General features: G+C 52.4%; 1 long non-coding RNA gene across 1 annotated transcript; it reads right to left on the bottom strand.

The window, feature by feature from the left end:
* Nucleotides 1-11,885: 11,885 nt before the first annotated feature.
* Nucleotides 11,886-19,774, bottom strand: LOC142894827 (uncharacterized). The gene is made up of 2 exons (XR_012928046.1): nucleotides 19,539-19,774; nucleotides 11,886-12,257 (listed from the first exon to the last, which is right to left on the bottom strand). It is a non-coding gene; the product is annotated as an uncharacterized LOC142894827 (long non-coding RNA).
* Between the last annotated feature and the right edge of the window lie 7,332 nt (nucleotides 19,775-27,106).

Below are 27,106 nucleotides of genomic sequence, written 5' to 3'. Positions count from 1 at the left end.
ACTCAAGAAATGGAATTTAAAGTTTACCTTCAGACAAGGGAGGCAAATGCAACCAACAGGGAGGCCTGGTGAAAGCTTGATCAAGAGGGCGACGCCCACTGCAACGATAACCACCCCCTAAGGCTGGACACCCCTGGTGAGGGTGGGGGACCAAGGTTGCACTGGCGGAACTCCTGGTGCGGTGCTGAAGACAAAGGCTGGTGAGGGCTTGTAGTTCTGGAGAAAGATTATGTCAGCCAAAGATCATCCCAGGGACAATATGGAGAATAAACTCAAGAAATGGAATTTAAAGTTTACCTTCAGACAAGGGAGGCAAATGCAACCAACAGGGAGGCCTGGGGAAAGCTTGATCGAGAGGGCGACGCCCAATGCAACGACAACCACCCCCTAAGGCTGGACACCCCTGGTGAGGGTGGCGGACCGGGCAGCAGTGCTGGAAGCCTGGCTGGAACCCTGGTCTGGCCTGGAGTCACATGCTGGTGAGGGCTTGTAGTTCTGGAGCAAGATAAAGTCAGCCGTAGATCATCCCAGGGACAATATGGAGAATAAACTCAAGAAATGGAATTTAAAGTTTACCTTCAGACAAGGGAGGCAAATGCAACCAACAGGGAGGCCTGGTGACAGCGCGTCCGACATGGAACGGCACACTGCAATGACAAACTCGGCCTCAGGCTGGGCCCCCTTGGTGCGAGTGGGTGACCGGGTTGCAGGCCAGAGCTCTGGGTGTGATGGTGAAGACAAAGGCTGGTGAGGGCTTGTAGTTCTGGAGAAAGATTATGTCAGCCAAAGATCATCCCAGGCACAATATGGAGAATAAACTCAAGAAATGGAATTTAAAGTTTACCTTCAGACAAGGGAGGCAAATGCAACCAACAGGGAGGCCTGGTGACAACTCGTCCGACATGGGACGGCACACTGCAATGACAAACTCGGCCTCAGGCTGGGCCCCCCTAGTGTGAGTGGGGGACCGGGTTGGAGTGCTGTAGCTCTGGGTGCGATGGTGAAGACAGAAGCTGGTGAGGGCTTGTAGTTCTGGAGACAGATTATGTCAGCCAAAGATCATCCCAGGGACAATATGGAGAATAATCTAAAGAAATGGAATTTAAAGTTTACCTTCAGACAAGGGAGGCAAAAGCAACCAACAGGGAGGCCTGGTGACAGCGCGTCCGATGTGGAACGGCACACTGCAATGACAACCTCGGCCTCAGGCTGGGCCCCCCTGGTGTGAGTGGGGGACCGAGGTTGCACTGACGGAACTCCTGGTGCGGTGCTGAAGACAAAGGCTGGTGAGGGTTTGTAGTTCTGGAGCAAGATTAAGTCAGCCAAAGATCATCCCAGGGACAATATGGAGAATAAACTCAAGAAATGGAATTTAAAGTTTACCTTCAGACAAGGGAGGCAAATGCAACCAACAGGGAGGCCTGGTGACAGCGCGTCCGACATGGGACAGCACATTGCACTGACAAACTCGGCCTCAGGCTGGGCCCCCTTGGTGCGAGTGGGTGACAAGGTTGCAGGCCAGAGCTCTGGGTGCGATGGTGAAGACAAAGGCTGGTGAGGGCTTGTAGTTCTGGAGAAAGATTATGTCAGCCAAAGATCATCCCAGGGACAATATGGAGAATAAACTCAAGAAATGGAATTTAAAGTTTACCTTCAAACAAGGGAGACAAATGCAACCAACAGGGAGGCCTGGGGAAAGCTTGATCGAGAGGGTGACGCCCACTGCAACGACAACCACCCCCTAAGGCTGGACACCCATGGTGAGGGTGGGGGACCGGGAAACAGTGCTGGAGCGCTGGCTGGAGCCCCGGTCTGGCCTGGAGTCACATGCTGGTGAGGGCTTATAGTTCTGGAGCAAGATTAAGTCAGCCGTAGATCATCCCAGGCACAATATGGAGAATAAACTCAAGAAATGGAATTTAAAGTTTACCTTCAGACAAGGGAGGCAAATGCAACCGAAAGGGAGGCCTGGTGATAGCGCGTCCGATGTGGGACGGCACACTGCAATGACAAAATCAGCCTCAGGCTGGGCCCCCCTGGTGTGAGTGGGGGACCGGGTTGCAGTGCTAGAGCCCTGGGTGTGGTGCTGGAGACAAAGGCTTGTGAGGGCTTGTAGTTCTGGAGAAAGATTATGTCAGCCAAAGATCATCCCAGGGACAATTCGGAGACTAAACTCAAGAAATGGAATTTAAAGTTTACTTTCAGACAAGGGAGGCAAATGCAACCAACAGGGAGGCCTGGTGACAGCGCGTCCGATGTGGGACGGCACACTGCAATGACAACCTCGGCCTCAGGCTGAGCCCCCCTGGTGCGAGTGGGGGACCGAGTTTGCACTGGCAGAAAACCTGGTGCGGTGCTGAAGACAAAGGCTGGTGAGGGCTTGTAGTTCTGGAGAAAGATTATGTCAGCCAAAGATCATCCCAGGGACAATATGTAGAATCAACTCAAGGAATGGAATTTAAAGTTTACCTTCAGACAAGGGAGGCAAATGCAACCAACAGGGAGGCCTGGTGACAGCGCGTCCGACAAGGGACGGCAAACTGCAATGACAAACTCGGCCTCAGGCAGGGCCCCCCTGGTGCGAGTGGGTGACCGGGTTGCGGCCAGAGCTCTGGGTGCGATGGTGAAGACAAAGGCTGGTGAGAGCTTGTAGTTCTGGGCACACTGCAATGACAAACCCGGCCTCAGGCTGGGCCCCCCTGGTGCGAGTGGCTGACCGGGTTGCAGGACAAAGCTCTGGGTGCGATGGTGAAGACAAAGGCTGGTGAGGGCTTGTCGTTCTGGAGAAAGATTATGTCAGCCAAAGATCATCCCAGGGACAATATGGAGAATAAACTCAAGAAATGGAATTTAAAGTTTACCTTCAGACAAGGGAGGCAAATGCAACCAACAGGGAGGCCTGGGGAAAGCTTGATCGAGAGGGCGACGCCCACTGAAACGACAACCACCCCCTAAGGCTGGGCACCCCTGGTGAGAGTGGGGGACCGGGCAGCAGTGCTGGAGCCCTGGCTGGAGCCCCAGGGTGGCCTGGAGTCACATGCTGGTGAGGGCTTGTAGTTCTGGAGCAAGATTAAGTCAGCCGTAGATCATCCCAGGGACAATATGGAGAATAAACTCAAGAAATGGAATTTAAAGTTTACCTTCAGACAAGGGAGGCAAATGCAACCAACAGGGAAGCCTGGGGACAGCGCGTCCGACATGGGACGGCAGACTGCAATGACAAAATCAGCCTCAGGCTGGGCCCCCCTGGTGTGAGTGGGGAACCGGGTTGCAGTGCTGGAGCCCTGGGTGTGGTGCTGGAGACAAAGACTTGTGAGGGCTTGTAGTTCTGGAGCAAGATTAAGTCAGCCAAAGATCATCCCTGGGACAATATGGAGAATAAACACAAGAAATGGAATTTAAAGTTTACCTTCAGACAAGGGAGGCAAATGCAACCAACAGGGAGGCCTGGTGACAGCTCGTCCGACGTGGAACGGCAAGCTGCAATGACAACCTCGGCCTCAGGCTGGGCCCCCCTGGTGCGAGTGGGGGACCGAGGTTGCACTGGCAGAAATCCTGGTGCGGTGCTGAAGACAAAGGCTGGTGAGGGCTTGTAGTTCTGGAAAAAGATTATGTCAGCCAAAAATCATCCCAGGGACAATATGGAGAATAAACTCAAGAAATGGAATTTAAAGTTTACCTTCAGACAAGGGAGGCAAATGCAACCAAAAAGGAGGCCTGATGACAGCGCGTCCGACATGGGACGGCACACTGCAATGACAAACTCGGCCTTAGGCTGGGCCCCCCTGGTGCCAGTGGCTGACCGGGTAGCAGGCCAGAGCTCTGGGTGCGATGGTGAAGACAAAGGCTGGTGAGGGCTTGTAGTTCTGGAGAAAGATTATGTCAGCCAAAGATCATCCCAGGGACAATATGGAGAATAAACTCAAGAAATGGAATTTAAAGTTTACCTTCAGACAAGGGAGGCAAATGCAACCAACAGGGAGGCATGGTGACAGCGCGTCCGATGTGGGACGGCACACTGCAATGACAACCTCGGCCTCAGGCTGGGCCCCCCTGGTGAGAGTGGGGTACCGGGCAGCAGTGCTGGAGCCCTGGCTGGAGCCCCAGGGTGGCCTGGAGTCACATGCTGGTGAGGGCTTGTAGTTAAGGAGAAAGATTATGTCAGCCAAAGATCATCCCAGGGACAATATGGAGAATAAACTCAAGAAATGGAATTTAAAGTTTACCTTCAGACAAGGGAGGCAAATGCAACCAACAGGGAGGCCTGGTGACAGCACGTCCGACATGGGACGGCACACTGCAATGAAAAACTAGGCCTCAGGCAGGGCCCCCCTGGTGCGAGTGGCTGACCGGGTTGCAGGCCAGAGCTCTGGGTGCGATGGTGAAGACAAAGAATGGTGAGGGCTTGTAGTTCTGGAGAAAGATTATGTCAGCCAAAGATCATCCCAGGGACAATATGGAGAATAAACTCAAGAAATGGAATTTAAAGTTTACCTTCAGACAAGGGAGGCAAATGCAACCAACAGGGAGGCCTGGTGACAGCACGTCCGACATGGGACGGCACACTGCAATGAAAAACTACGCCTCAGGCTGGGCCCCCCTGGTGCGAGTGGCTGACCGGGTTGCAGGCCAGAGCTCTGGGTGCGATGGTGAAGACAAAGGCTGGTGAGGGCTTGTAGTTCTGGAGAAAGATTATGTCAGCCAAAGATCATCCCAGGGACAATATGGAGAATAAACTCAAGAAATGGAATTTAAAGTTTACCTTCAGACAAGGGAGGCAAATGCAACCAACAGGGAGGCCTGGGGAAAGCTTGATAGAGAGGGCGACGCCCAATGCAACGACAACCACCCCCTAAGGCTGGACACACCTGGTGAGGGTGGCGGACCGGGCAGCAGTGCTGGAAGCCTGGCTGGAACCCCGGTCTGGCCTGGAGTCACATGCTGGTGAGGGCTTGTAGTTCTGGAGCAAGATAAAGTCAGCCGTAGATCATCCCAGGGACAATATGGAGAATAAACTCAAGAAATGGAATTTAAAGTTTACCTTCAGACAAGGGAGGCAAATGCAACCAACAGGGAGGCCTGGTGACAGCGCGTCCGACATGGAACGGCACACTGCAATGACAACCTCGGCCTCAGGCTGGGCCCCCCTGGTGTGAGTGGGGGACCGAGGTTGCACTGACGGAACTCCTGGTGCGGTGCTGAAGACAAAGGCTGGTGAGGGCTTGTAGTTCTGGAGCAAGATTAAGTCAGCCAAAGATCATCCCAGGGACAATATGGAGAATAAACTCAAGAAATGGAATTTAAAGTTTACCTTCAGACAAGGGAGGCAAATGCAACCAACAGGGAGGCCTGGTTTCAGCGCGTCCGACATGGGACAGCACATTGCACTGACAAACTCGGCCTCAAGCTGGGCCCCCTTGGTGCGTGTGGGTGACAAGGTTGCAGGCCAGAGCTCTGGGTGCGATGGTGAAGACAAAGGCTGGTGAGGGCTTGTAGTTCTGGAGAAAGATTATGTCAGCCAAAGATCATCCCAGGCACAATATGGAGAATAAACTCAAGAAATGTAATTTAAAGTTTACCTTCAGACAAGGGAGGCAAATGCAACCAACAGGGAGGCCTGGTGACAACTCGTCCGACATGGGACGGCACACTGCAATGACAAACTCGGCCTCAGGCTGGGCCCCCCTAGTGTGAGTGGGGGACCGGGTTGGAGTGCTGTAGCTCTGGGTGTGATGGTGAAGACAGAAGCTGGTGAGGGCTTGTAGTTCTGGAGAAAGATTATGTCAGCCAAAGATCATCCCAGGGACAATATGGAGAATAAACTCAAGAAATGGAATTTAAAGTTTACCTTCAGACAAGGGAGGCAAATGCAACCAACAGGGAGGCCTGGTGACAGCGCGTCTGATGTGGAACGGCACACTGCAACGACAACCACCCCCTAAGGCTGGACACCCATGGTGAGGGTGGGGGACCGGGAAACAGTGCTGGAGCGCTGGCTGGAGCCCCGGTCTGGCCAGGAGTCACATGCTGGTGAGGGCTTATAGTTCTGGAGCAAGATTAAGTCAGCCGTAGATCATCCCAGGCACAATATGGAGAATAAACTCAAGAAATGGAATTTAAAGTTTACCTTCAGACAAGGGAGGCAAATGCAACCGAAAGGGAGGCCTGGTGATAGCGCGTCCGATGAGGGACGGCACACTGCAATGACAAAATCAGCCTCAGGCTGGGCCCCCCTGGTGTGAGTGGGGGACCGGGTTGCAGTGCTGGAGCCCTGGGTGTGGTGCTGGAGACAAAGGCTTGTGAGGGCTTGTAGTTCTGGAGAAAGATTATGTCAGCCAAAGATCATCCCAGGGACAATATGGAGAATAAACTCAAGAAATGTAATTTAAAGTTTACCTTCAGACAAGGGAGGCAAATGCAACAAACAGGGAGGCCTGGGGAAAGCTTGATCGAGAGGGTGACGCCCACTGCAACGACAACCACCCCCTAAGGCTGGACACCCATGGTGAGGGTGGGGGACCGGGAAACAGTGCTGGAGCGCTGGCTGGAGCCCCGGTCTGGCCAGGAGTCACATGCTGGTGAGGGCTTATAGTTCTGGAGCAAGATTAAGTCAGCCGTAGATCATCCCAGGCACAATATGGAGAATAAACTCAAGAAATGGAATTTAAAGTTTACCTTCAGACAAGGGAGGCAAATGCAACCGAAAGGGAGGCCTGGTGATAGCGCGTCCGATGAGGGACGGCACACTGCAATGACAAAATCAGCCTCAGGCTGGGCCCCCCTGGTGTGAGTGGGGGACCGGGTTGCAGTGCTGGAGCCCTGGGTGTGGTGCTGGAGACAAAGGCTTGTGAGGGCTTGTAGTTCTGGAGAAAGATTATGTCAGCCAAAGATCATCCCAGGGACAATATGGAGACTAAACTCAAGAAATGGAATTTAAAGTTTACTTTCAGACAAGGGAGGCAAATGCAACCAACAGGGAGGCCTGGTGACAGCGCGTCCGATGTGGGACGGCACACTGCAATGACAAACTCGGCCTCAGGCTGGGCCCCCCTGGTGCGAGTGGGGGACCGAGTTTGCACTGGCAGAAATCCTGGTGCGGTGCTGAAGACAAAGGCTGGTGAGGGCTTGTAGTTCTGGAGAAAGATTATGTCAGCCAAAGATCATCCCAGGGAGAATATGTAGAATCAACTCAAGAAATGGAATTTAAAGTTTACCTTCAGACAAGGGAGGCAAATGCAACCAACAGGGAGGCCTGGTGACAGCGCGTCCGACAAGGGACGGCAAACTGCAATGACAAACTCGGCCTCAGGCAGGGCCCCCCTGGTGCGAGTGCGTGACCGGGTTGCGGCCAGAGCTCTGGGTGCGATGGTGAAGACAAAGGCTGGTGAGGGCTTGTAGTTCTGGGCACACTGCAATGACAAACCCGGCCTCAGGCTGGGCCAACTGGTGCGAGTGGCTGACCGGGTTGCAGGACAAAGCTCTGGGTGCGATGGTGAAGACAAAGGCTGGTGAGGGCTTGTCGTTCTGGAGAAAGATTATGTCAGCCAAAGATCATCCCAGGGACAATATGGAGAATAAACTCAAGAAATGGAATTTAAAGTTTACCTTCAGACAAGGGAGGCAAATGCAACCAACAGGGAGGCCTGGGGAAAGCTTGATCGAGAGGGCGACGCCCACTGCAACGACAACCACCCCCTAAGGCTGGGCACCCCTGGTGAGAGTGGGGGACCGGGCAGCAGTGCTGGAGCCCTGGCTGGAGCCCCAGGGTGGCCTGGAGTCACATGCTGGTGAGGGCTTGTAGTTCAGGAGAAAGATTATGTCAGCCAAAGATCATCCCAGGGACAATATGGAGAATAAACTCAAGAAATGGAATTTAAAGTTTACCTTCAGACAAGGGAGGCAAATGCAACCAACAGGGAGGACTGGTGACAGCACGTCCGACATGGGACGGCACACTGCAATGAAAAACTAGGCCTCAGGCTGGGCCCCCTGGTGCGAGTGGCTGACCGGGTTGCAGGCCAGAGCTCTGGGTGCGATGGTGAAGACAAAGGCTGGTGAGGGCTTGTAGTTCTGGAGAAAGATTATGTCAGCCAAAGATCATCCCAGGGACAATATGGAGAATAAACTCAAGAAATGGAATTTAAAGTTTACCTTCAGACAAGGGAGGCAAATGCAACCAACAGGGAGGCCTGGTGACAGCGCGTCCGACATGGGACGGCAGACTGCAAAGACAAAATCAGCCTCAGGTTGGGCCCCCCCGGTGTGAGTGGGGGACCGGGTTGCAGTGCTGGAGCCCTGGGTGTGGTGCTGGAGACAAAGACTTGTGAGGGCTTGTAGTTCTAGAGCAAGATTAAGTCAGCCAAAGATCATCCCAGGGACAATATGGAGAATAAACTCAAGAAATGTAATTTAAAGTTTACCTTCAGACAAGGGAGGCAAATGCAACCAACAGGGAGGCCTGGTGACAGCGCGTCCGACATGGGAGAGCACACTGCAATGACAAACCCGGCCTCAGGCTGGGCCCCCCTGGTGCAAGTGGCTGACCGGGTTGCAGGACAAAGCTCTGGGTGCGATGGTGAAGACAAAGGCTGGTGAGGGCTTGTCGTTCTGGAGAAAGATTATGTCAGCCAAAGATCATCCCAGGGACAATATGTAGAATCAACTCAAGAAATGGAATTTAAAGTTTACCTTCAGACAAGGGAGGCAAATGCAACCAACAGGGAGGCCTGGTGACAGCGCGTCCGACAAGGGACGGCAAACTGCAATGACAAACTCGGCCTCAGGCAGGGCCCCCCTGGTGCGAGTGGGTGACCGGGTTGCGGCCAGAGCTCTGGGTGCGATGGTGAAGACAAAGGCTGGTGAGGGCTTGTAGTTCTGGGCACACTGCAATGACAAACCCGGCCTCAGCCTGGGCCCCCCTGGTGCGAGTGGCTGACCGGGTTGCAGGCCAGAGCTCTGGGTGCGATGGTGAAGACAAAGGCTGGTGAGGGCTTGTAGTTCTGGAGAAAGATTATGTCAGCCAAAAATCATCCCAGGGACAATATGGAGAAAAAACTCAAGAAATGGAATTTAAAGTTTACCTTCAGACAAGGGAGGCAAATGCAACCAAAAGGGAGGCCTGGTGACAGCACGTCCGACATGGGACGGCACACTGCAATGAAAAACTACGCCTCAGGCTGGGCCCCCCTGGTGCGAGTGGCTGACCGGGTTGCAGGCCAGAGCTCTGGGTGCGATGGTGAAGACAAAGGCTGGTGAGGGCTTGTAGTTCTGGAGAAAGATTATGTCAGCCAAAGATCATCCCAGGGACAATATGGAGAATAAACTCAAGAAATGGAATTTAAAGTTTATCTTCAGACAAGGGAGGCAAATGCAACCAACAGGGAGGCCTGGTGACAGCGCGTCCGACATGGAACGGCACACTGCAATGACAAACTCGGCCTCAGGCTGGGCCCCCTTGGTGCGAGTGGGTGACCGGGTTGCAGGCCAGAGCTCTGGGTGTGATGGTGAAGACAAAGGCTGGTGAGGGCTTGTAGTTCTGGAGAAAGATTATGTCAGCCAAAGATCATCCCAGGCACAATATGGAGAATAAACTCAAGAAATGTAATTTAAAGTTTACCTTCAGACAAGGGAGGCAAATGCAACCAACAGGGAGGCCTGGTGACAACTCGTCCGACATGGGACGGCACACTGCAATGACAAACTCGGCCTCAGGCTGGGCCCTGTTGGATCAGATTATTTCCTTATGTCGTGCTGCTGATCCGCGTGTTCGTTGAATGAAGGGTCTCAGGAGAAGAATGCCAATTTAAATATATCTTTAGTAAATAAAACAATTCAGGATACAAATATACAGAGCTCTGGGCCGAGTTCAAAACCCTAGCAACAACAATGTATTGTCAGGGCATGAAGTCTGACTGCTATCTGTCCCTTGACCCAGTCCTTTTATACATAATGAAAACATGCAAATGTTCTCCGGTATTGTCCTCCTTTGACTGGCTGCCGGGTGTCCAGATCCCAGCCCCCAGTTAATAATAGTAAAAATAAACAAGTCCTTATTTGGCAGGGAGCCAAATGATCCATCCTCCTTCCGATCTGGTCTACTGGAACACTTCCATGCCATAACCTCCTGGGGTGAAAAGTTCTTGTTCCCGTGCCTGGATGGGTCATAAACTTTATGGGGGTCGCAAATGCAGTTTCCTTAGCTGACCACTCTCTGTTCACCCAGGTCACTGTTTACGAGACTTAATGAGTTTCACAGTCTTTGCTCAGAGGTTCTGAATGACCCTAAAGTACTGATAATGATGGGCAAATGGTTATAAGAGAACTACATGTATTAATATTCACTACATTCAAACATTTAACTAACTCTAATAATTCTAACACATACATACAATATTTGCTAATATACTAACTCACACAGCTTTAATGCATTAAACTTAATATAGAATCACAACAGCCCCCCTAGTGTGAGTGGGGGACCGGGTTGGAGTGCTGTAGCTCTGGGTGCGATGGTGAAGACAGAAGCTGGTGAGGGCTTGTAGTTCTGGAGAAAGATTATGTCAGCCAAAGATCATCCCAGGGACAATATGGAGAATAAACTCAAGAAATGGAATTTAAAGTTTACCTTCAGACAAGGGAGGCAAATGCAACCAACAGGGAGGCCTGGTGACAGCGCGTCTGATGTGGAACGGCACACTGCAATGACAACCTCGGCCTCAGGCTGGGCCCCCCTGGTGTGAGTGGGGGACCGAGGTTGCACTGACGGAACTCTTGGTGCGGTGCTGAAGACAAAGGCTGGTGAGGGTTTGTAGTTCTGGAGCAAGATTAAGTCAGCCAAAGATCATCCCAGGGACAATATGGAGAATAAACTCAAGAAATGGAATTTAAAGTTTACCTTCAGACAAGGGAGGCAAATGCAACCAACAGGGAGGCCTGGTGACAGCGCGTCCGACATGGGACAGCACATTGCACTGACAAACTCGGCCTCAGGCTGGGCCCCCTTGGTGCGAGTGGGTGACAAGGTTGCAGGCCAGAGCTCTGGGTGCGATGGTGAAGACAAAGGCTGGTGAGGGCTTGTAGTTCTGGAGAAAGATTATGTCAGCCAAAGATCATCCCAGGGACAATATGGAGAATAAACTCAAGAAATGTAATTTAAAGTTTACCTTCAGACAAGGGAGGCAAATGCAACAAACAGGGAGGCCTGGGGAAAGCTTGATCGAGAGGGTGACGCCCACTGCAACGACAACCACCCCCTAAGGCTGGACACCCATGGTGAGGGTGGGGGACCGGGAAACAGTGCTGGAGCGCTGGCTGGAGCCCCGGTCTGGCCTGGAGTCACATGCTGGTGAGGGCTTATAGTTCTGGAGCAAGATTAAGTCAGCCAAAGATCATCACAGGGACAATATGGAGAATAAACTCAAGAAATGGAATTTAAAGGTTACCTTCAGACAAGGGAGGCAAATGCAACCAACAGGGAGGCCTGGTGACAGCGCGTCCGACATGGAACGGCACACTGCAATGACAAACTCGGCCTCAGGCTGGGCCCCCTTGGTGCGAGTGGGTGACCGGGTTGCAGGCCAGAGCTCTGGGTGTGATGGTGAAGACAAAGGCTGGTGAGGGCTTGTAGTTCTGGAGAAAGATTATGTCAGCCAAAGATCATCCCAGGCACAATATGGAGAATAAACTCAAGAAATGTAATTTAAAGTTTACCTTCAGACAAGGGAGGCAAATGCAACCAACAGGGAGGCCTGGTGACAACTCGTCCGACATGGGACGGCACACTGCAATGACAAACTCGGCCTCAGGCTGGGCCCTGTTGGATCAGATTATTTCCTTATGTCGTGCTGCTGATCCGCGTGTTCGTTGAATGAAGGGTCTCAGGAGAAGAATGCCAATTTAAATATATCTTTAGTAAATAAAACAATTCAGGATACAAATATACAGAGCTCTGGGCCGAGTTCAAAACCCTAGCAACAACAATGTATTGTCAGGGCATGAAGTCTGACTGCTATCTGTCCCTTGACCCAGTCCTTTTATACATAATGAAAACATGCAAATGTTCTCCGGTATTGTCCTCCTTTGACTGGCTGCCGGGTGTCCAGATCCCAGCCCCCAGTTAATAATAGTAAAAATAAACAAGTCCTTATTTGGCAGGGAGCCAAATGATCCATCCTCCTTCCGATCTGGTCTACTGGAACACTTCCATGCCATAACCTCCTGGGGTGAAAAGTTCTTGTTCCCGTGCCTGGATGGGTCATAAACTTTATGGGGGTCGCAAATGCAGTTTCCTTAGCTGACCACTCTCTGTTCACCCAGGTCACTGTTTACGAGACTTAATGAGTTTCACAGTCTTTGCTCAGAGGTTCTGAATGACCCTAAAGTACTGATAATGATGGGCAAATGGTTATAAGAGAACTACATGTATTAATATTCACTACATTCAAACATTTAACTAACTCTAATAATTCTAACACATACATACAATATTTGCTAATATACTAACTCACACAGCTTTAATGCATTAAACTTAATATAGAATCACAACAGCCCCCCTAGTGTGAGTGGGGGACCGGGTTGGAGTGCTGTAGCTCTGGGTGCGATGGTGAAGACAGAAGCTGGTGAGGGCTTGTAGTTCTGGAGAAAGATTATGTCAGCCAAAGATCATCCCAGGGACAATATGGAGAATAAACTCAAGAAATGGAATTTAAAGTTTACCTTCAGACAAGGGAGGCAAATGCAACCAACAGGGAGGCCTGGTGACAGCGCGTCTGATGTGGAACGGCACACTGCAATGACAACCTCGGCCTCAGGCTGGGCCCCCCTGGTGTGAGTGGGGGACCGAGGTTGCACTGACGGAACTCTTGGTGCGGTGCTGAAGACAAAGGCTGGTGAGGGTTTGTAGTTCTGGAGCAAGATTAAGTCAGCCAAAGATCATCCCAGGGACAATATGGAGAATAAACTCAAGAAATGGAATTTAAAGTTTACCTTCAGACAAGGGAGGCAAATGCAACCAACAGGGAGGCCTGGTGACAGCGCGTCCGACATGGGACAGCACATTGCACTGACAAACTCGGCCTCAGGCTGGGCCCCCTTGGTGCGAGTGGGTGACAAGGTTGCAGGCCAGAGCTCTGGGTGCGATGGTGAAGACAAAGGCTGGTGAGGGCTTGTAGTTCTGGAGAAAGATTATGTCAGCCAAAGATCATCCCAGGGACAATATGGAGAATAAACTCAAGAAATGTAATTTAAAGTTTACCTTCAGACAAGGGAGGCAAATGCAACAAACAGGGAGGCCTGGGGAAAGCTTGATCGAGAGGGTGACGCCCACTGCAACGACAACCACCCCCTAAGGCTGGACACCCATGGTGAGGGTGGGGGACCGGGAAACAGTGCTGGAGCGCTGGCTGGAGCCCCGGTCTGGCCTGGAGTCACATGCTGGTGAGGGCTTATAGTTCTGGAGCAAGATTAAGTCAGCCGTAGATCATCCCAGGCACAATATGGAGAATAAACTCAAGAAATGGAATTTAAAGGTTACCTTCAGACAAGGGAGGCAAATGCAACCGAAAGGGAGGCCTGGTGATAGCGCGTCCGATGAGGGACGGCACACTGCAATGACAAAATCAGCCTCAGGCTGGGCCCCCCTGGTGTGAGTGGGGGACCGGGTTGCAGTGCTGGAGCCCTGGGTGTGGTGCTGGAGACAAAGGCTTGTGAGGGCTTGTAGTTCTGGAGAAAGATTATGTCAGCCAAAGATCATCCCAGGGACAATATGGAGACTAAACTCAAGAAATGGAATTTAAAGTTTACTTTCAGACAAGGGAGGCAAATGCAACCAACAGGGAGGCCTGGTGACAGCGCGTCCGATGTGGGACGGCACACTGCAATGACAAACTCGGCCTCAGGCTGGGCCCCCCTGGTGCGAGTGGGGGACCGAGTTTGCACTGGCAGAAATCCTGGTGCGGTGCTGAAGACAAAGGCTGGTGAGGGCTTGTAGTTCTGGGCACACTGCAATGACAAACTCAGCCTCAGGCTGGGCCCCCCTGGTGCGAGTGGCTGACCGGGTTGCAGGCCAGAGCTCTGGGTGCGATGGTGAAGACAAAGGCTGGTGAGGGCTTGTAGTTCTGGAGAAAGATTATGTCAGCCAAAGATCATCCCAGGGACAATATGGAGAATAAACTCAAGAAATGGAATTTAAAGTTTACCTTCAGACAAGGGAGGCAAACGCAACAAACAGGGAGGCCTGGTGACAGCGCGTCCGACATGGGACGGCACACTGCAATGACAAACCCGGCCTCAGGCTGGGCCCCCCTGGTGCGAGTGGCTGACCGGGTTGCAGGACAAAGCTCTGGGTGCGATGGTGAAGACAAAGGCTGGTGAGGGCTTGTCGTTCTGGAGAAAGATTATGTCAGCCAAAGATCATCCCAGGGACAATATGGAGAATAAACTCAAGAAATGTAATTTAAAGTTTACCTTCAGACAAGGGAGGCAAATGCAACCAACAGGGAGGCCTGGGGAAAGCTTGATCGAGAGGGCGACGCCCACTGCAACGACAACCACCCCCTAAGGCTGGGCACCCCTGGTGCGAGTGGGGGACCGGGTTGCAGGCCAGAGCTCTGGGTGCGATGGTGAAGACAAAGGCTGGTGAGGGCTTGTAGTTCTGGGCACACTGCAATGACAAACTCAGCCTCAGGCTGGGCCCCCCTGGTGCGAGTGGCTGACCGGGTTGCAGGCCAGAGCTCTGGGTGCGATGGTGAAGAAAAAGACTGGTGAGGGCTTGTAGTTCTGGGCACACTGCAATGACAAACTCAGCCTCAGGCTGGGCCCCCCTGGTGCGAGTGGCTGACCGGGTTGCAGGCCAGAGCTCTGGGTGCGATGGTGAAGACAAAGGCTGGTGAGGGCTTGTAGTTCTGGAGATAGATTATGTCAGCCAAAGATCATCCCAGGGACAATATGGAGAATAAACTCAAGAAATGGAATTTAAAGTTTACCTTCAGACAAGGGAGGCAAATGCAACCAACAGGGAAGCCTGGGGACAGCGCGTCCGACATGGGACGGCAGACTGCAATGACAAAATCAGCCTCAGGCTGGGCCCCCCTGGTGTGAGTGGGGAACCGGGTTGCAGTGCTGGAGCCCTGGGTGTGGTGCTGGAGACAAAGACTTGTGAGGGCTTGTAGTTCTGGAGCAAGATTAAGTCAGCCAAAGATCATCACTGGGACAATATGGAGAATAAACACAAGAAATGGAATTTAAAGTTTACCTTCAGACAAGGGAGGCAAATGCAACCAACAGGGAGGCCTGGTGACAGCTCGTCCGACGTGGAACGGCAAGCTGCAATGACAACCTCGGCATCAGGCTGGGCCCCCCTGGTGCGAGTGGGGGACCGAGGTTGCACTGGCGGAACTCCTGGTGCGGTGCTGAAGACAAAGGCTTGTGAGGGCTTGTAGTTCTGGAGCAAGATTATGTCAGCCAAAGATCATCCCAGGGACAATATGGAGAATAAACTCAAGAAATGTAATTTAAAGTTTACCTTCAGACAAGGGAGGCAAATGCAACCAACAGGGAGGCCTGGTGACAGGTCGTCCGACATGGGACGGCACACTGCAATGACAAACTCGGCCTCAGAATGGGGCCCCTTGGTGCGAGTGGGTGACCGGGTTGCAGGCCAGAGCTCTGGGTGCGATGGTGAAGACAAAGAATGGTGAGGGCTTGTAGTTCTGGAGCAAGATTATGTCAGCCAAAGATCATTCCAGGGACAATATGGAAAATAAACTCAAGAAATGTAATTTAAAGTTTACCTTCAGACAAGGGAGGCAAATGCAACCAACAGGGAGGCCTGGGGAAAGCTTGATCGAGAGTGCGACGCCCACTGCAACGACAACCACCCCCTAAGGCTGGACACCCCTGGTGAGGGTGGGGGACCGGGCAGCAGTGCTAGAGCCCTGGCTGGAGCCCCGGTCTGGCCTGGAGTCACATGCTGGTGAGGGCTTGTAGTTCTGGAGCAAGATTAAGTCAGCCGTAGATCATCCCAGGCACAATATGGAGAATGAACTCAAGAAATGGAATTTAAAGTTTACCTTCAGACAAGGGAGGCAAATGCAACCAACAGGGAGGCCTGGGGACAGCGCGTCCGACATGGGACGGCAGACTGCAATGACAAAATCAGCCTCAGGCTGGGCCCCCCTGGTGTGAGTGGGGAACCGGGTTGCAGTGCTGGAGCCCTGGTTGTGGTGCTGGAGACAAAGACTTGTGAGGGCTTGTAGTTCTGGAGAAAGATTATGTCAGCCAAAGATCATCCCAGGGACAATATGGAGAATAAACTCAAGAAATGTAATTTAAAGTTTACCTTCAGACAAGGGAGGCAAATGCAACCAACAGGGAGGCCTGGTGACAACTCGTCCGACATGGGACGGCACACTGCAATGACAAAATTAGCCTCAGGCTGGGCACCCCTGGTGTGAGTGGGGGACCGAGTTGCAGGCCAGAGCTCTGGGTGCGATGGTGAAGACAAAGGCTGGTGAGGGCTTGTAGTTCTGGGCACACTGCAATGACAAACTCGGCCTCAGGCTGGGCCCCCCTGGTGCGAGTGACTGACCGGGTTGCAGTGCTGGAGCCCTGGGTGTAGTGCTGGAGACAAAGGCTTGTGAGGGCTTGTAGTTCTGGAGAAAGATTATGTCAGCCGTAGATCATCCCAGGGACAATATGGAGAATAAACTCAAGAAATGGAATTTGAAGTTTACCCTCAGACAAGGGAGGCAAATGCAACCAACAGGGAAGCCTGATGACAGGTCGTCCGACATGGGACGGCACACTGCAATGACAAACTCGGCCTAGGGCTGGGCCCCCCTAGTGTGAGTGGGGGACCGGGTTGCAGTGCTGTAGCTCTGGGTGCGATGGTGAAGACAGAAGCTGGTGAGGGCTTGTAGTTCTGGAGAAAGATTATGTCAGCCAAAGATCATCCCAGGGACAATATGGAGAATAAACTCAAGAAATGGAATTTAAAGTTTACCTTCAGACAAGGGAGGCAAATGCAACCAACAGGGAGGCCTGGGGAAAGCTTGATCGAGAGGGCGACGCCCACTGCAACGACAACCACCGCCTAAGGCTGGGCACCCCTGGTGAGAGTGGGGGACCGGGCAGCAGTGCTGGAGCCCTGGCTGGAGCCCCAGGGTGGCCTGGAGTCACATGCTGGTGAGGGCTTGTAGTTCTGGAGCAAGATTAAGTCAGCCGTCGATCATCCCAGGGACAATATGGAGAATAAACTCAAGAAATGGAATTTAAAATTTACCTTCAGACAAGGGAGGCAAATGCAACCAACAGGGAGGCCTGGTGACAGCGCGTCCGACATGGGAGAGCACACTGCAATGACAAACTCGGCCTCAGGCTGGGCCCCCCTGGTGCGAGTGGCTGACCGGGTTGCAGGCCAGAGCTCTGGGTGCGATGGTGAAGACAAAGGCTGGTGAGGGCTTGTAGTTCTGGAGAAAGATTATGTCAGCCAAAGATCATCCCAGGGACAATATGGAGAATAAACACAAGAAATGGAATTTAAAGTTTACCTTCAGACAAGGGAGGCAAATGCAACCAACAGGGAGGCCTGGGGACAGCGCGTCCGACATGGGACGGCAGACTGCAATGACAAAATCAGCCTCAGGCTGGGCCCCCCTGGTGTGAGTGGGGAACCGGGTTGCAGTGCTGGAGCCCTGGTTGTGGTGCTGGAGACAAAGACTTGTGAGGGCTTGTAGTTCTGGAACAAGATTAAGTCAGCCAAAGATCATCCCTGGGACAATATGGAGAATAAACACAAGAAATGGAATTTAAAGTTTACCTTCAGACAAGGGAGGCAAATGCAACCAACAGGGAGGCCTGGTGACAGCGCGTCCGACATGGGACGGCACACTGCAATGACAAACTCGGCCTCAGAATGGGGCCCCTTGGTGCGAGTGGCTGACCGGGTTGCAGGCCAGAGCTCTGGGTGCGATGGTGAAGACAAAGGCTGGTGAGGGCTTGTAGTTCTGGAGAAAGATTATGTCAGCCAAAGATCATCCCAGGGACAATATGGAGAATAAACTCAAGAAATGGAATTTAAAGTTTACCTTCAGACAAGGGAGGCAAATGCAACCAACAGGGAGGCCTGGGGAAAGCTTGATCGAGAGGGCGACGCCCACTGCAACGACAACCACCGCCTAAGGCTGGGCACCCCTGGTGAGAGTGGGGGACCGGGCAGCAGTGCTGGAGCCCTGGCTGGAGCCCTAGGGTGGCCTGGAGTCACATGCTGGTGAGGGCTTGTAGTTCTGGAGCAAGATTAAGTCAGCCGTAGATCATCCCAGGGACAATATGGAGAATAAACTCAAGAAATGGAATTTAAAGTTTACCTTCAGACAAGGGAGGCAAATGCAACCAACAGGGAGGCCTGGTGACAGCGCGTCCGACATGGGACAGCACACTGCAATGACAAACTCGGCCTCAAGCTGGGCCCCCCTGGTGCGAGTGGCTGACCGGGTTGCAGGCCAGAGCTCTGGGTGCGATGGTGAAGACAAAGGCTGGTTAGGGCTTGTAGTTCTGGGCACACTGCAATGACAAACTCGGCCTCAGGCTGGGCGCCCCTGGTGCGAGTGACTGACCGGGTTGCAGGCCAGAGCTCTGGGTGTGGTGCTGGAGACAAAGGCTGGTGAGGGCTTGTAGTTCTGGAGTAAGATTAAGTCAGCCGTAGATCATCCCAGGGACAATATGGAGAATAAACTCAAGAAATGGAATTTAAAGTTTACCTTCAGACAAGGGAAGCAAATGCAACCAACAGGGAGGCCTGGTGATAGCGCGTCCGATGTGGGACGGCACACTGCAATGACAAAATCAGCCTCAGGCTGGGCCCCCCTGGTGCGAGTGGGGGACCGAGGTTGCACTGGCGGAACTCCTGGTGCGGTGCTGAAGACAAAGGCTGGTGAGGGCTTGTAGTTCAGGAGAAAGATTATGTCAGCCAAAGATCATCCCAGGGACAATACGGAGAATAAACTCAAGAAATGGAATTTAAAGTTTACCTTCAGACAAGGGAGGCAAATGCAACCAACAGGGAGGCCTGGGGAAAGCTTGATCGAGAGGGCGACGCCCACTGTGTTGGTTTGGTTCTTTTATCCAATCTTATGCTACCAAACCGCGTGTTCGTTGAATGAAGAGAATAGTAGACAAATGAAATCTTAAGAAGTTTTAGTAACAGAAAAAACAAGATACTTGGTACAGAGCTCCGGAGGCTTAACCCTAACAACAACAATGTGTTATCAGATGCCAAGTCTGATCTATCTGTCCCTTACGCCATCTTAAATACAGAAACAAACAGTAATAAAATATGTAGATGTCTTCTTCCATGTCGTCCTCCTATTGGCTGTCCGATGGTGTAGCCTTCCCCGTTTTAGGCTAATCTGTGGCAGGAAACAAGTCCTTATTTGGCCGGGAGCCAAATAGTCCATCCTCCTCTCGATCTGGTCTGCTGGAAACTTTCCTGCCATAAAACCCTGAGGTGAAAAGTTTGTGTTCCCGTGCCTGAAAGGGTCACAAACTTTATGGGGGGTAACAAATGCAGTTTCTGTGCTCACCCCCACTTTGATCACCCCAAGTCACTGTTCCTGAGGCTTAATCAGTCAAACAGTATCTGTCTTTACTCCGAGGTTCTGAATGGTACTGATAAGAATGGGCAAATGATTATAAGAGGACTACATGTATTGACATTCATTACATTTAAACATTTAACTAACTATAATACTTCTAACACATACATACAATATTTGCTAATATACTAACTCTCACTGCTATAATGCATTAAACTAAATATAGAATCACAACAAAGGCCAGAGCTCTGGGTGCAATGGTGAAGAAAAAGGCTGGTGAGGGCTTGTAGTTCTGGAAAAAGATTATGTCAGCCAAAGATCATCCCAGGGACAATATGGAGAATAAACTCAAGAAATGTAATTTAAAGTTTACCTTCAGACAAGGGAGGCAAATGCAACCAACAGGGAGGCCTGGGGAAAGCTTGATCGAGAGGGCGTCGCCCACTGAAACGACAACCACCGCCTAAGGCTGGGCACCCCTGGTGAGGGTGGGGGACTGGGCAGCAGTGCTGGAGCCCTGGCTGGAGCCCTGGCTGGAGCCCCGAAGTAGCCTGGAGTCACATGCTAGTGAGGGCTTATAGTTCTGGAGCAAGATTAAGTCAGCCGTAGATCATCCCAGGCACAATATGGAGAATAAACTCAAGAAAGGGAATTTAAAGTTTACCTTCAGACAAGGGAGGCAAATGCAACCAACAGGGAGGCCTGGGGAAAGCTTGATCGAGAGGGCGTCGCCCACTGCAACGACAACCACCGCCTAAGGCTGGGCCCCCCTGGTGAGAGTGGGGGACTGGGCAGCAGTGCTGGAGCCCTGGCTGGAGCCCTGGCTGGAGCCCTGGCTGGAGCCCCGGTGTGGCCTGGAGTCACATGCTGGTGAGGGCTTATAGTTCTGGAGCAAGATTAAGTCAGCCGTAGATCATCCCAGGCACAATATGGAGAATAAACTCAAGAAATGTAATTTAAAGTTTACCTTCAGACAATGGAGGCAAATGCAACCAACAGGGAGGCCTGGGGAAAGCTTGATCGAGAGGGCGACACCCACTGCAACGACAACCTCGGCCTCAGGCTGGGCCCCCCTGGTGCGAGTGGGGGACCGAGGTTGCACTGGCGGAACTCCTGGTGCGGTGCTGAAGACAAAGGCTTGTGAGGGCTTGTAGTTCTGGAGCAAGATTATGTCAGCCAAAGATCATCCCAGGGACAATATGGAGGATAAACTCAAGAAATGGAATTTAAAGTTTACCTTCAGACAAGGGAGGCAAATGCAACCAACAGGGAGGCCTGATGACAGGTCGTCCGACATGGGACGGCACACTGCAATGACAAAATCGCCCTCAGGCTGGGCACATCTAGTGTGATGGGGGACCGGGTTGCAGTGCTGGAGCTCTGGGTGCGGTGCTGAAGACAGAGGCTGGTGAGGGCTTGTAGTTCTGGAGAAAGATTATGGCAGCCAAAGATCATCCCAGGGACAATATGGAAAATAAACTATAGAAATGGAATTTAAAGTTTACCTTCAGACAAGGGAGGCAAATGCAACCAACAGGGAGGCCTGGGGAAAGCTTGATCGAGAGGGCGACGCCCACTGCAACGACAACCACCGCCTAAGGCTGGGCACCCCTGGTGAGAGTGGGGGACCTGGCAGCAGTCCTGGAGACCTGGTTGGAGCCCCAGGGTGGCTTGGAGTCACATGCTGGTGTGGGCTTGAAGTTCTGGAGCAAGATTAAGTCAGCCGTAGATCATCCCAGGGACAATATGGAGTATAAACTCAAGAAAGGGAATTTAAAGTTTACCTTCAGACAAGGGAGGCAAATGCAACCAACAGGTAGGCCTGGTGATAGCGCGTCCGATGTGGGACGGCACACTGCAATGAAGAAATTAGCCTCAGGCTGGGCCCCCCTGGTGTGAGTGGGGGACCGGGTTGCAGTGCTGGAGCCCTGGGTGTGGTGCTGGAGACAAAGGCTTGTGAGGGCTTGTAGTTCTGGAGCAAGATTATGTCAGCCAAAGATCATCCCAGGGACAATATGGAAAATAAACTCAAGAAATGGAATATAAAGTTTACCTTCAGACAAGGGAGGCAAATGCAACCAACAGGGAGGCCTGGGGAAAGCTTGATCGAGAGGGCGACGTCCACTGCAACGACAACAACCGCCTAAGGCTGGGCCCCCCTGGTGAGAGTGGGGTACCGGGCAGCAGTGCTGGAGCCCTGGCTGGAGCCCCAGGGTGGCCTGGAGTCACATGCTGGTGAGGGCTTGTAGTTAAGGAGAATGATTATGTCAGCCAAAGATCATCCCAGGGACAATATGGAGAATAAACTCAAGAAAGGGAATTTAAAGTTTACCTTCAGACAAGGGAGGCAAATGCAACCAACAGGGAGGCATGGTGACAGCGCGTCCGATGTGGGACGGCACACTGCAATGACAACCTCGGCCTCAGGCTGGGCCCCCCTGATGAGAGTGGGGTACCGGGCAGCAGTGCTGGAGCCCTGGCTGGAGCCCCAGGGTGGCCTGGAGTCACATGCTGGTGAGGGCTTGTAGTTAAGGAGAAAGATTATGTCAGCCAAAGATCATCCCAGGGACAATATGGAGAATAAACTCAAGAAATGGAATTTAAAGTTTACCTTCAGACAAGGGAGGCAAATGCAACCAACAGGGAGGCCTGGTGACAGCACGTCCGACATGGGACGGCACACTGCAATGAAAAACTAGGCCTCAGGCTGGGCCCCCCTGGTGCGAGTGGCTGACCGGGTTGCAGGCCAGAGCTCTGGGTGCGATGGTGAAGACAAAGGCTGGTGAGGGCTTGTAGTTCTGGAGAAAGATTATGTCAGCCAAAGATCATCCCAGGGACAATATGGAGAATAAACTCAAGAAATGGAATTTAAAGTTTACCTTCAGACAAGGGAGGCAAATGCAACCAACAGGGAGGCCTGGTGACAGCGCGTCCGACATGGAACGGCACACTGCAATGACAAACTCGGCCTCAGGCTGGGCCCCCTTGGTGCGAGTGGGTGACCGGGTTGCAGGCCAGAGCTCTGGGTGTGATGGTGAAGACAAAGGCTGGTGAGGGTTTGTAGTTCTGGAGAAAGATTATGTCAGCCAAAGATCATCCCAGGCACAATATGGAGAATAAACTCAAGAAATGGAATTTAAAGTTTACCTTCAGACAAGGGAGGCAAATGCAACCAACAGGGAGGCCTGGTGACAACTCGTCCGACATGGGACGGCACACTGCAATGACAAACTCGGCCTCAGGCTGGGCCCCCCTAGTGTGAGTGGGGGACCGGGTTGGAGTGCTGTAGCTCTGGGTGCGATGGTGAAGACAGAAGCTGGTGAGGGCTTGTAGTTCTGGAGAAAGATTATGTCAGCCAAAGATCATCCCAGGGACAATATGGAGAATAAACTCAAGAAATGGAATTTAAAGTTTACCTTCAGACAAGGGAGGCAAATGCAACCAACAGGGAGGCCTGGTGACAGCGCGTCCGATGTGGAACGGCACACTGCAATGACAACCTCGGCCTCAGGCTGGGCCCCCCTGGTGTGAGTGGGGGACCGAGGTTGCACTGACGGAACTCCTGGTGCGGTGCTGAAGACAAAGGCTGGTGAGGGTTTGTAGTTCTGGAGCAAGATTAAGTCAGCCAAAGATCATCCCAGGGACAATATGGAGAATAAACTCAAGAAATGGAATTTAAAGTTTACCTTCAGACAAGGGAGGCAAATGCAACCAACAGGGAGGCCTGGTGACAGCGCGTCCGACATGGGACAGCACATTGCACTGACAAACTCGGCCTCAGGCTGGGCCCCCTTGGTGCGAGTGGGTGACAAGGTTGCAGGCCAGAGCTCTGGGTGCGATGGTGAAGACAAAGGCTGGTGAGGGCTTGTAGTTCTGGAGAAAGATTATGTCAGCCAAAGATCATCCCAGGGACAATATGGAGAATAAACTCAAGAAATGGAATTTAAAGTTTACCTTCAGAAAAGGGAGGCAAATGCAACCAACAGGGAGGCCTGGTGACAGCGCGTCCGACATGGAACGGCACACTGCAATGACAAACTCGGCCTCAGGCTGGGCCCCCTTGGTGCGAGTGGCTGACCGGGTTGCAGGCCAGAGCTCTGGGTGTGATGGTGAAGACAAAGGCTGGTGAGGGCTTGTAGTTCTGGAGAAAGATTATGTCAGCCAAAGATCATCCCAGGCACAATATGGAGAATAAACTCAAGAAATGGAATTTAAAGTTTACCTTCAGACAAGGGAGGGAAATGCAACCAACAGGGAGGCCTGGGGACAACTCGTCCGACATGGGACGGCACACTGCAATGACAAACTCGGCCTCAGACTGGGCCCCCCTAGTGTGAGTGGGGGACCGGGTTGGAGTGCTGTAGCTCTGGGTGCGATGGTGAAGACAGAAGCTGGTGAGGGCTTGTAGTTCTGGAGAAAGATTATGTCAGCCAAAGATCATCCCAGGGACAATATGGAGAATAAACTCAAGAAATGGAATTTAAAGTTTACCTTCAGACAAGGGAGGCAAATGCAACCAACAGGGAGGCCTGGTGACAGCGCGTCCGATGTGGAACGGCACACTGCAATGACAACCTCGGCCTCAGGCTGGGCCCCCCTGGTGTGAGTGGGGGACCGAGGTTGCACTGACGGAACTCCTGGTGCGGTGCTGAAGACAAAGGCTGGTGAGGGTTTGTAGTTCTGGAGCAAGATTAAGTCAGCCAAAGATCATCCCAGGGACAATATGGAGAATAAACTCAAGAAATGGAATTTAAAGTTTACCTTCAGACAAGGGAGGCAAATGCAACCAACAGGGAGGCCTGGTGACAGCGCGTCCGACATGGGACAGCACATTGCACTGACAAACTCGGCCTCAGGCTGGGCCCCCTTGGTGCGAGTGGGTGACAAGGTTGCAGGCCAGAGCTCTGGGTGCGATGGTGAAGACAAAGGCTGGTGAGGGCTTGTAGTTCTGGAGAAAGATTATGTCAGCCAAAGATCATCCCAGGGACAATATGGAGAATAAACTCAAGAAATGTAATTTAAAGTTTACCTTCAGACAAGGGAGGCAAATGCAACCAACAGGGAGGCCTGGGGAAAGCTTGATCGAGAGGGTGACGCCCACTGCAACGACAACCACCCCCTAAGGCTGGAAACCCATGGTGAGGGTGGGGGACCGGGAAACAGTGCTGGAGCGCTGGCTGGAGCCCCGGTCTGGCCTGGAGTCACATGCTGGTGAGGGCTTATAGTTCTGGAGCAAGATTAAGTCAGCCGTAGATCATCCCAGGCACAATATGGAGAATAAACTCAAGAAATGGAATTTAAAGTTTACCTTCAGACAAGGGAGGCAAATGCAACCAACAGGGAGGCCTGGTGACAGCACGTCCGACATGGGACGGCACACTGCAATGAAAAACTAGGCCTCAGGCTGGGCCCCCCTGGTGCGAGTGGCTGACCGGGTTGCAGTGCTGGAGCCCTGGGTGTGGTGCTGGAGACAAAGGCTTGTGAGGGCTTGTAGTTCTGGAGAAAGATTATGTCAGCCAAAGATCATCCCAGGGACAATATGGAGACTAAACTCAAGAAATGGAATTTAAAGTTTACCTTCAGACAAGGGAGGCAAATGCAACCAACAGGGAAGCCTGGGGACAGCGCGTCCGACATGGGACGGCAGACTGCAATGACAAAATCAGCCTCAGGCTGGGCCCCCCTGGTGTGAGTGGGGAACCGGGTTGCAGTGCTGGAGCCCTGGGTGTGGTGCTGGAGACAAAGACTTGTGAGGGCTTGTAGTTCTGGAGCAAGATTAAGTCAGCCAAAGATCATCCCTGGGACAATATGGAGAATAAACACAAGAAATGGAATTTAAAGTTTACCTTCAGACAAGGGAGGCAAATGCAACCAACAGGGAGGCCTGGTGACAGCTCGTCCGACGTGGAACGGCAAGCTGCAATGACAACCTCGGCCTCAGGCTGGGCCCCCCTGGTGCGAGTGGGGGACCGAGGTTGCACTGGCAGAAATCCTGGTGCGGTGCTGAAGACAAAGGCTGGTGAGGGCTTATAGTTAAGGAGAAAGATTATGTCAGCCAAAGATCATCCCAGGGACAATATGGAGAATAAACTCAAGAAATGGAATTTAAAGTTTACCTTCAGACAAGGGAGGCAAATGCAACCAAAAAGGAGGCCTGATGACAGCGCGTCCGACATGGGACGGCACACTGCAATGACAAACTCGGCCTTAGGCTGGGCCCCCCTGGTGCCAGTGGCTGACCGGGTAGCAGGCCAGAGCTCTGGGTGCGATGGTGAAGACAAAGGCTGGTGAGGGCTTGTAGTTCTGGAGAAAGATTATGTCAGCCAAAGATCATCCCAGGGACAATATGGAGAATAAACTCAAGAAATGGAATTTAAAGTTTACCTTCAGACAAGGGAGGCAAATGCAACCAACAGGGAGGCATGGTGACAGCTCGTCCGACGTGGAACGGAAAGCTGCAATGACAACCTCGGCCTCAGGCTGGGCCCCCCTGGTGCGAGTGGGGGACCGAGGTTGCACTGGCGGAACTCCTGGTGCGGTGCTGAAAACAAAGGCTTGTGAGGGCTTGTAGTTCTGGAGCAAGATTATGTCAGCCAAAGATCATCCCAGGGACAATATGGAGAATAAACTCAAGAAATGTAATTTAAAATTTACCTTCAGACAAGGGAGGCAAATGCAACCAACAGGGAGGCCTGGTGACAGCGCGTCCGACATGGGACGGCACACTGCAATGACAAACTCGGCCTCAGAATGGGGCCCCTTGGTGCGAGTGGCTGACCGGGTTGCAGGCCAGAGCTCTGGGTGCGATGGTGAAGACAAAGGCTGGTGAGGGCTTGTAGTTCTGGAGAAAGATTATGTCAGCCAAAGATCATCCCAGGGACAATATGGAGAATAAACTCAAGAAATGGAATTTAAAGTTTACCTTCAGACAAGGGAGGCAAATGCAACCAACAGGGAGGCCTGGGGAAAGCTTGATCGAGAGGGCGACGCCCACTGCAACGACAACCACCGCCTAAGGCTGGGCACCCCTGGTGAGAGTGGGGGACCGGGCAGCAGTGCTGGAGCCCTGGCTGGAGCCCTAGGGTGGCCTGGAGTCACATGCTGGTGAGGGCTTGTAGTTCTGGAGCAAGATTAAGTCAGCCGTAGATCATCCCAGGGACAATATGGAGAATAAACTCAAGAAATGGAATTTAAAGTTTACCTTCAGACAAGGGAGGCAAATGCAACCAACAGGGAGGCCTGGTGACAGCGCGTCCGACATGGGACAGCACACTGCAATGACAAACTCGGCCTCAAGCTGGGCCCCCCTGGTGCGAGTGGCTGACCGGGTTGCAGGCCAGAGCTCTGGGTGCGATGGTGAAGACAAAGGCTGGTTAGGGCTTGTAGTTCTGGGCACACTGCAATGACAAACTCGGCCTCAGGCTGGGCGCCCCTGGTGCGAGTGACTGACCGGGTTGCAGGCCAGAGCTCTGGGTGTGGTGCTGGAGACAAAGGCTGGTGAGGGCTTGTAGTTCTGGAGC

Source organism: Nelusetta ayraudi, unplaced genomic scaffold (assembly GCF_046127955.1).
Source record: "Nelusetta ayraudi isolate G7.1 ecotype Tasmania unplaced genomic scaffold, CSIRO-AGI_Nayr_v1 ptg000044l, whole genome shotgun sequence".
In the NCBI taxonomy this organism is placed as follows: domain Eukaryota; kingdom Metazoa; phylum Chordata; class Actinopteri; order Tetraodontiformes; family Monacanthidae; genus Nelusetta; species Nelusetta ayraudi.
This window is presented reverse-complemented; position numbering and strand designations above follow the sequence as displayed.